Genomic DNA, 8881 nt, shown 5'->3' with positions numbered 1-8881 from the left:
TGTGCGCATGTTCGAGCGGGCATCTGGTTTTCTGATTATGTTGGTAACTTCACCGCTTCACAACCAGGGTTGCTTTCTTTACAATCTCTAACTTATCTGCTTGGCTAAGATACCAATGGAATAATTACCAGATCTGAGAAAGTAATAGGCTGATTTGTTCGATTAATCGTACAAAGCAGAGCTCCAGTTTGAGTAAAATCCAATGACTAAAACATGAAAAAATAGCAAGATATTAATAGTGTCATCGACTCTCTAGGTAGCACTCACGTTTAATTGGTAACATCTCATTGTATTCAAGTAACTACAAGACTTACTTCATACACATATAGAACTTTACATATTTGTCATGAAAATTGTGATATTATGAACACTTGATTTGACTAAGCGTGCTTCATCTCAGTATTCTTACAGATTAAGTGTAATGGTAAAGTGACATATCTAATGATGAACATTTTGAATTTTGTCACGAAGTAGGGATGATATTTTTAAAATCGTAAATGATACGATTTGTAGATCATCGTATTAAGATATTAATACTGGGAGACGAAATGAAAATAACCCTTCCCTAAGCCTTATAAAGCAAGGAAGCTCCAGGTTTTTGGTATGAATGAGCTGAAAATTAAACCCCTCTAGAAAAGATTAAAGTATATCGAAGATTGACTTCCTTAATTATTTGCATTCTGAACAGAAATTTTCCCTAGGTAAGACAACAATCTATCGAAAATTAATTGCCTTAATTATATGGACTCTATTCCTGAGTTGCAAAAAATTAAAGAAACGCGCGTAGTAATTCAATTCAAACAGTTGGAAGATAATTGCGGAAAATTAGAAGGATTTAAACGTCGTTCGTATATCAATATATGCAAAACGTTAGCAAAATTAAATCTAGAACTATTATCTGCTTTGAGGCTCAAGTGAATTTTGTTCAAAGTGTGTACGTACTTTAGAAGAGTGGTATAAATATGATTATCTGTAGCTATTTGTCAACACCCTGATATGAGAAGCAAAACCATTATGCTCTCCCTCTAGCTGTGTGTCTTTCTTTCTTTCTTTCTTTCTTTCTTTCTTTCTTTCTTTCTTTCTTTTATGTTTGTCTTTTTGTTTCTTTCTGTGTGTGTGTGTGTGCTTGTGTATATATACATATATACACATATACATATATACATATGTATATAGATATAGATATATATATACATCTATATACATACACACACACACACACACACATATATATATATATATATATATATATATATATATATATATATATATATATGCATACGCACACACACACACACACAAAGAGACAAGAGTAGAGAGAGTGATAGTTAAAATGCAAGTATAACTTTACAATCTAGTTCATATAAGAAGACAAATAAAGATATATTGTTTTTGTTGTTGCTTATTATTATTTTTTTTTCCGTTTCCAAATGCATTAGATTCGTAATTGGCATCCAACGACAGCTTGCAAATATATAACTACAGGACATCAATTTGATATCCTCATTAAAATGAATACCCTCAAAACACCATAGATAACCGCCTTTCTAAAAAAAAATTATTTTCTCCATTTATTTATTATGACGTAGAAAAGTGTTGCTCATATCATTTTCAAGATTAACTCTAGACATGCCTTTATATGGGTAATAATGAAACCTAACATCGTCGTGCCCATATATCTTTTAACAGGACACGATGTCTTCACATTTTTAAGGGTTTCATTTGATTCAGTATAAAATAACTCTATAGAATTTACCTCATAAATCTATTTATTGGTCTTTGGGAAACACACCGGAGATAAATGAGCCAAAGAAGGTATTAGTTGAGCCTGTTGGAGAGTGTCCTAGCTGCGTCTATGTGGTCATTACACTATATAGCATATCTACGCCAAGTTACACGCTACTGTCTTAAAATATATAGTGCACATTAAGTAATATTCTTCTAAATACGAAGCTGAATAAACTCAAATGCGGGTTGCACCTTCTATTATAGTTCCGCATGATCGTCGCTAACCTACAACAGAATAACCTAACAATAACAAAGAAAAAAAGCTTACAAAAATAGGGAGTTTTCATACGCAAATATACACATTATACGCCATATAATAAATCACTGACTACTGAAGTGTGAAGTGCAGGCTTCAACTAAATGGTAGCGAAGCATATCTAGAACATTGGATCTGTGCATTGTGATTTACCATTCAGTTAGTTTCATATAAACAAATATGAACAACATTACATCATATATATATATATATATATATATATATATATATATATGTTCATACATACATATAGACGTTGTATATGTGTGAGGCTATCGTGTCTCTGTGTGTGTATGTGTGTATGTGCCTGCGTGAGTGCATGCGCAAACACTTGTGCTTAGCAGTTGTCAGTGCTTGTGCGGGTGGTGTGTTCACGTGTGTATGATTGTGTGTGTGTGTCCGTGATCCTATAGTGTACATGTGTATCGTTCAAAATATAGTTGAAATTTACAGAAAACAAAAGACAAAGACAGATGAAGGAACAAGCACGTGTATTATCTTAATGATCGGGAAGAATGAAAAGTTCTTCGGCAGAAAGGATTAAGAAAAAAAAAAAACAATCGGAGAAAGAACGCCTCCCCCTCCAAAAAACAGACAAAGGAAAGAGATCGACAGAAAAAAAAAACGAGAAAAAATGTGTAGGGATTAGAGGTTCAACATGATGAAATGGCCAAAAGGAAGAAGCTGAATGAAAGGGAGATAATAACTAAGGCAGACATGCTCACTTGAGTGTATATGTGTGAATGGGGTTAAGTGCTTGAGTGTGTATGTGTGAACGAGCTTAAAATTATGTGGACCTGTGTGTGTATATGTGTATAAGTAACCTAGTGTATACATTATGTGGAGTAGTGTACTGGTGTGTTTTTGTGTATGCATATGGACGTGTGTACATATGTTTGGGGTTATCACGTGTGTGTATAAACGAACGGGCCTGTGTGTCTAGAAACTAACGGGCCTGTGTGTGTATGTGTACAAGTAATCTAATGTGTGCATATGGATGTGAGGATATGTGTGAGGCTATGGTATACGTGCATGTGCAAACGCTTCCGTTTAGCAGTTCAGATGTGCATGATCGAGTGGTGAGCGCATGTGTGTAAGTGTGTTTTTCTATGGCCCTACTGTGTACATGTGTATCGTGTTTGTTTGTGTGCGAAAGTTGTATGTGTTTATATGTGCTGTGTGTGTGTGTGTGTGTATATTGTCTGTTTACGGACGTTTTGTGCTTTTTTTGAGTGAAAACTGTGTTATGGGGTTATGCATAGGGATGTGAGGTGGGACAGGGATAGGGGAATAGGGGAGGGAGAGGGAGATGAGATGGGGTGCGAAGAGGTGGGATTGGGGTTAGAGGGGATGATGTAGGTAGATATTGTGCAATAGTGTGTGTGAAGTGGGAATGTGTGAGTGAATGCATGTGCATGTCAGTGTGTGTGGTTGTGGGAGTGTGCATAATGGTGTGTAGTGTGTGTACTGAGTTGAACAGTGTGTAGGGGTGTTCGTATACTGGTGTGTGCGGTGAGGATATTAAAGTGTGTGCGTGCGGTGAGGACACTGAAGAGTGTATATGGTTGATCTCTTTTCACCCATTATCTTTATGAGCATTAAATGGCTTGAGCTATTTTCTCAACCCGCTTTCTAAAGTATGGACTTATCTGTGATTATACGTACGGAGGTACACCTTCACAGAAATATGGATAAACCTTCATACTCCTCGAAGAGGACGAACTATGAGCCTTGAGCTTCATACTTTTCTCTACATCAAATTATCTCTATAGAAGTTTACTGCATATATAACTTGCCTCCCATGGCAGAATACGCAATGTATGGAAACGTGAATCAACACAATGATCCATTTCCTGGGATATCCCAGAAACAACTGTCAGACATTTACTTTTAATTACTTCGATTCACCATTGGATTTATTTTTCCCTTCTTATTAATTATATCCGCTGACTCGGAAGTAGTTCACGGATACCCAATTCGATCCACCCCCTTGCGAACTTCGTTCCTAGTGGTTTACCATTTGCAGCAATCACACAGCATACTTACTAGCTTGGATCATCAGTAGCCTAATCCCTTCCACTGATATATATATATGTATATATATATATGTTATCAGTTATCCATCACCGATTATAAAAATATGAATATTTGTAAAATTTTTAGACGTATTATTAACATTATCTAATGTTTAAAACTTATAGCGGCTACTGTTGGCTGTTCAGGTGCGTATTATTAAATAGAAAAACAGTTACTATGAATCACCATAAGACATTCTTGTGTATAAGCATATTGTTTGTTCTGTGTTCACTTTTTGTTGTGAAAGCATGTAGTATGATACAAAAATATGCGTGTTAACATACAAAGAAAGTTTTGATTTTTGCTTTCGCACTGAAAGAAGTAACATATAACATTTGTATTACAGTATGTATGCATGTGTGTAATGAGAACAGTCATTTTGAGAATGTATGTGTGATAAAATATCTTCGTTTACCAACCATATATCTTGTGTCGAGGTGCATAGACATGTGAGTCGCACGTGGGAGATGCATTGTATAATGTGGCTCTACAACTTCTGCAGTGAGAAAATATATTGAATGGCCATTCGAAACCGACATAGGGCTAAGCGATACAGTATTCTTTGTATTAATTTGTATATTTCCTCTGTTGTTATGACATCTTTGAAAGGAATAAATATGAGCATTTATGTTTACACAATATTAAATATTTTTTAAGAATTTACGTATGGCCTGCAGTTTAGAGGCGAGTGAGAAGTTGATTACATCAACCCTGGTACTTTACTAGTACCTCATTTCGTCGATCCGAAAGGATGAAAGGCTTAAAAGTGACCTCGGTCGAATTTGATCTCAGAACGTTAGAGTCGAAAGAAATGCGGTCAAGTATTTTGTCAGACACACGAACGATTCTGACTGTTCGCCGCATTATGTTACCCTAAACAGGTGGGTGGATAGCCAACTACATTGACACCAGCGCACGACTGGTATTCGTTTCATTGACACTGACAAGATGAAAAACAAATTCAATCCCGGCATAATTTGAATTCAGAACGTAAGAACAAACGAAATGTTGCATTTTATCAGACATGGTGACGATTCTGACAGCTCGCTGCCTGCTGCTGTACTAAATTATAAAACGTTGAAGCTGCCATAATTTTAAAAGAAATTATGCTGAAACGGTAAATGACAGGAGAATAAGAATATGTATATTGGACCAGTTATATTAAATAAGATTTAAATATTGTTTTATTAATAATCGCTATTTCAGGAAGATAATCTATTATGCTTAATCTATTTTGAACAGTGTGCATAACTATTCTTCATTAAGCTGTAATCGAATGTATGTCTCTCATCCAGGTGGTGACACGTCTTTTCCTAATATTTATTGACTGTTTTTGTCACTTCTACATCGTAAGATATTCATGTCCCTAGAAACATAATAAATAAAAAGACAAGAAAGGATTCACTTTCTCGTTTAACCTGTCGTCAAGCCATAAAATATTTGTACAATTCTTTATATAGTTTTTTTTTCTGTTCACCTGAAAAGAAGAAAAAAAATCCCATAGTACTGGCTTTGGAATCGTCTAATAATAGAGATGTGTACGATTACAGTTAAAGGTAAATAATGCATTTGCTGTAAATAACATAAATAGACGAATATATTTCGGTAACATTGTCGAAGTGAAGCGGTATTATAACACGTTTTTCGAGATTCAACATAGCTGAAAGGTTTATTATGCTAACCCACGTCAATAATACATGCACAGAAATAGAGATAGGTACATGCATGCATACGCATTAAATAGCTATAATATATATATATATATATATATACATATGATACGCACGTGTATGTGTATTTACTGATTTATGCATAGATATAATATAATATAATATATATAGTATGTATGTATGTATCTATCTCTATATATATCCTTAAATATATATAGACACGCACATTTATATGCATACATATATATATTTATCTATACACACCCACTCACTCATTCACACACACACACACACGCGCACACACACATACACACACGCACACATACACACACACGCGCGTTTGCGTGTGTATTTATCTTTCTCTGTTTTTCTTATTTACCTATGTACTTGAGTTGACGTGACTGTGATGAAGTGTGTATGGTATGTTTTCTTTTCGAAATATATACCTATTCAGAAAATTTTGGTTTGAAGGGGAGAATTTTCCGGGACTTTCAATATATTTGCCGAAATTACTATAGTATCCAAAATAATGGTATTACGTAAAGAAAGGCGTAGAATGATGTCGATATTATGTTCAATTGTGAATATAATGCAAGTTAAAAAGTATTCAAAAACACAGTATTTAACGCCTTTGAATAAGTATTGACGCATATTGCTAACTGCATTTATTGAGTAGTAAATATATTTATATATTTTGTGGTTTCTTACTCACTTACTAGATTTTAAATATCTTTCGAATTCAGAAGGGAAAACTATACAATGCAAGTAATAGATCTTCGGGTACAAAAATTTGGCAGTTTATAAAGCCAACAGACAATTCAATAGATATGAGTATTGAGAATAACGGTGGACATTTTGCTGTACAATGTAGATATCTTACAATGCTAAGCGATTGCTATAAGCAGGCGGGAAATATTCTATCTAGCGATAAGGAATAAAACTCTAACTGTAATAGTCGAACTGAAATGAAAGTATTTATGATCAAAATGGCATACCTGTTATTTACATGTCAGAATATAATACAAAACAAACTACCATAATGGGGCTATGGGACTTTTAGCCTACACTAGTATAAAGACAGTAGTAGAACGCTGTATCAACAGAAATAACGGATATTAAAGCGTCAATGGTTTATATCACTTTTATATTTCTGCACAATATCGCCAGCAACATGTACATATTTCTCGGTAATCTTTACTTCAACAAATAAAATTTTTCCGTGAATCAGGTGAAAAGCAGTAAAAAGCAATACCGGCGAATTATTGACAGAAATTCGATATCCGCTTCTGAAGTGATTATAACGAATAACTTTATGGAAATATATTTTTGATTTCTTAGCTTCACGCCTTTCAGTCTTTTTCGGAGACATGCTCAAAATAAATAAATTATAAATAATAAATGATGACATCATTTTGTTTCAAAGTGGTGAATTGTGTACCTTTTTAAATTCCTATATTATTTACGTCAATATTTGTTCAGCCATAATTGTTTCTGGTTTTATCAAAATTAGACAAATCAGATATTCTCTCCTGATATGTAAAATCTACCATCGATTGTTTCTGATAAACCTGTGTAATAAAGCGCATTATGAATCGATATCGATACCTAAAAAATTTAGAAGTGCATAAATAAGCGAACCCGGTGTTATCAAATAACTATGCCATGTAACTCAGGCGTCTTTGTCCATTCGAGAATATTCTCCGATGGAAACTTCAACGGGCGAAAACGGTTAATAAGTGAATGAGTTTGAAAACCTTCTTATTTTACGCTACTGGGCGAGATTTAACAGGAATTTGCCGGCAATTTATTTGAAAAAAAAAAAAAGTTCACATTAATGTTTCCTTCGTTACATTGGAAGAACGAATTCGATGCTGATAATGGTGGTGATGGTGATGACGACCATGATGTTGGTGAAGATAAAATGATAATGATGACGATGTTCGTACTAGAAATTTTATTTTCATATCAACACAAAGAAACAATTTTCAAGGTAAATGGATTTTATACGTTCGTCATTTATAAACATAATTCGTGTAATCAAATTCGGACACACGGAAAGAAAACAGTAACACTATTCTAAATTAAACTCACATGCCACGATTATTATATGATGAAAATAGAAGATGGATCTACGAAGTAGAATACGGAGCATTTCATCTTTATCCCTTGTATTACGATAAGCTTTTATGAAGTTGATGTTACAATCCTTTTTGTAAACAATGTTGAACAAAAAGATGATCAAAACAGAAGAATTAAATTCATTACAGGCTTCTTCATAGTCACTATGAGAGATGTAGAATAAAGCACATAGAGACATTAGATGTGTACAGGAAATTTGATGAAAGGGATAATAGGAAGCATGCTGATATCTACAAAAGATCAAAATTTCAGTGTGAAATCTGCTTGAAGAGAATCATTATGGAAACCTTGTTAGCAGTCGACATTCTGAATTAGAGCGTTTTGAGGAAAATGCTAATTCAAAACAAGTTAAAATACAGGCGGTACACAAAGAAATTCCCAACGTTAAACGAATTGCAGTCCGTGACCTAATACAAATTTGTAGACTTATATTTAAGGAAAGAACAATAAATGCTATATGATTTCAGAATCTAAAAAAAAAAAACTAAAAAAAAAAAACTTCAGTGCCAAATTCCAAATACCTAATATTCTAGAAATCGGAAACAGCAATGTTTAATAATCAGCATTCCTCTGATATGAAAGCAAAATATTTATTATGAAGAGATGAGAAAATAGACAACTATTCAGAAATACAGATAGAGTTTGGAATAATATAGAAAAGTAGAATAAGTATAACAGTCGTAATTGAAGAACAAATTGCAATCTACATAACACTTCGCAATCCCATTGTAACTCGAACATTGCAAACAATGAAGCAGCTACAGCATGGAAAATATTTGAATTGTTTCGAACAGACAAAAACTAAGGAAAGTACTTTCTATCCGAAGACTGTAAATCGTCCTAAATTAAACGATGATTCTAATATTAAATAACTACAAGACACACACACGCATCCCCCATATATATCGATGTGTTTGTGTATATGTCATATATATATATATGTATATATATA

This window comes from Octopus bimaculoides, chromosome 8 (genome assembly GCF_001194135.2).
Source record: "Octopus bimaculoides isolate UCB-OBI-ISO-001 chromosome 8, ASM119413v2, whole genome shotgun sequence".
Taxonomy (NCBI): domain Eukaryota; kingdom Metazoa; phylum Mollusca; class Cephalopoda; order Octopoda; family Octopodidae; genus Octopus; species Octopus bimaculoides.
Note: the sequence above shows the minus strand (reverse complement) of the source record.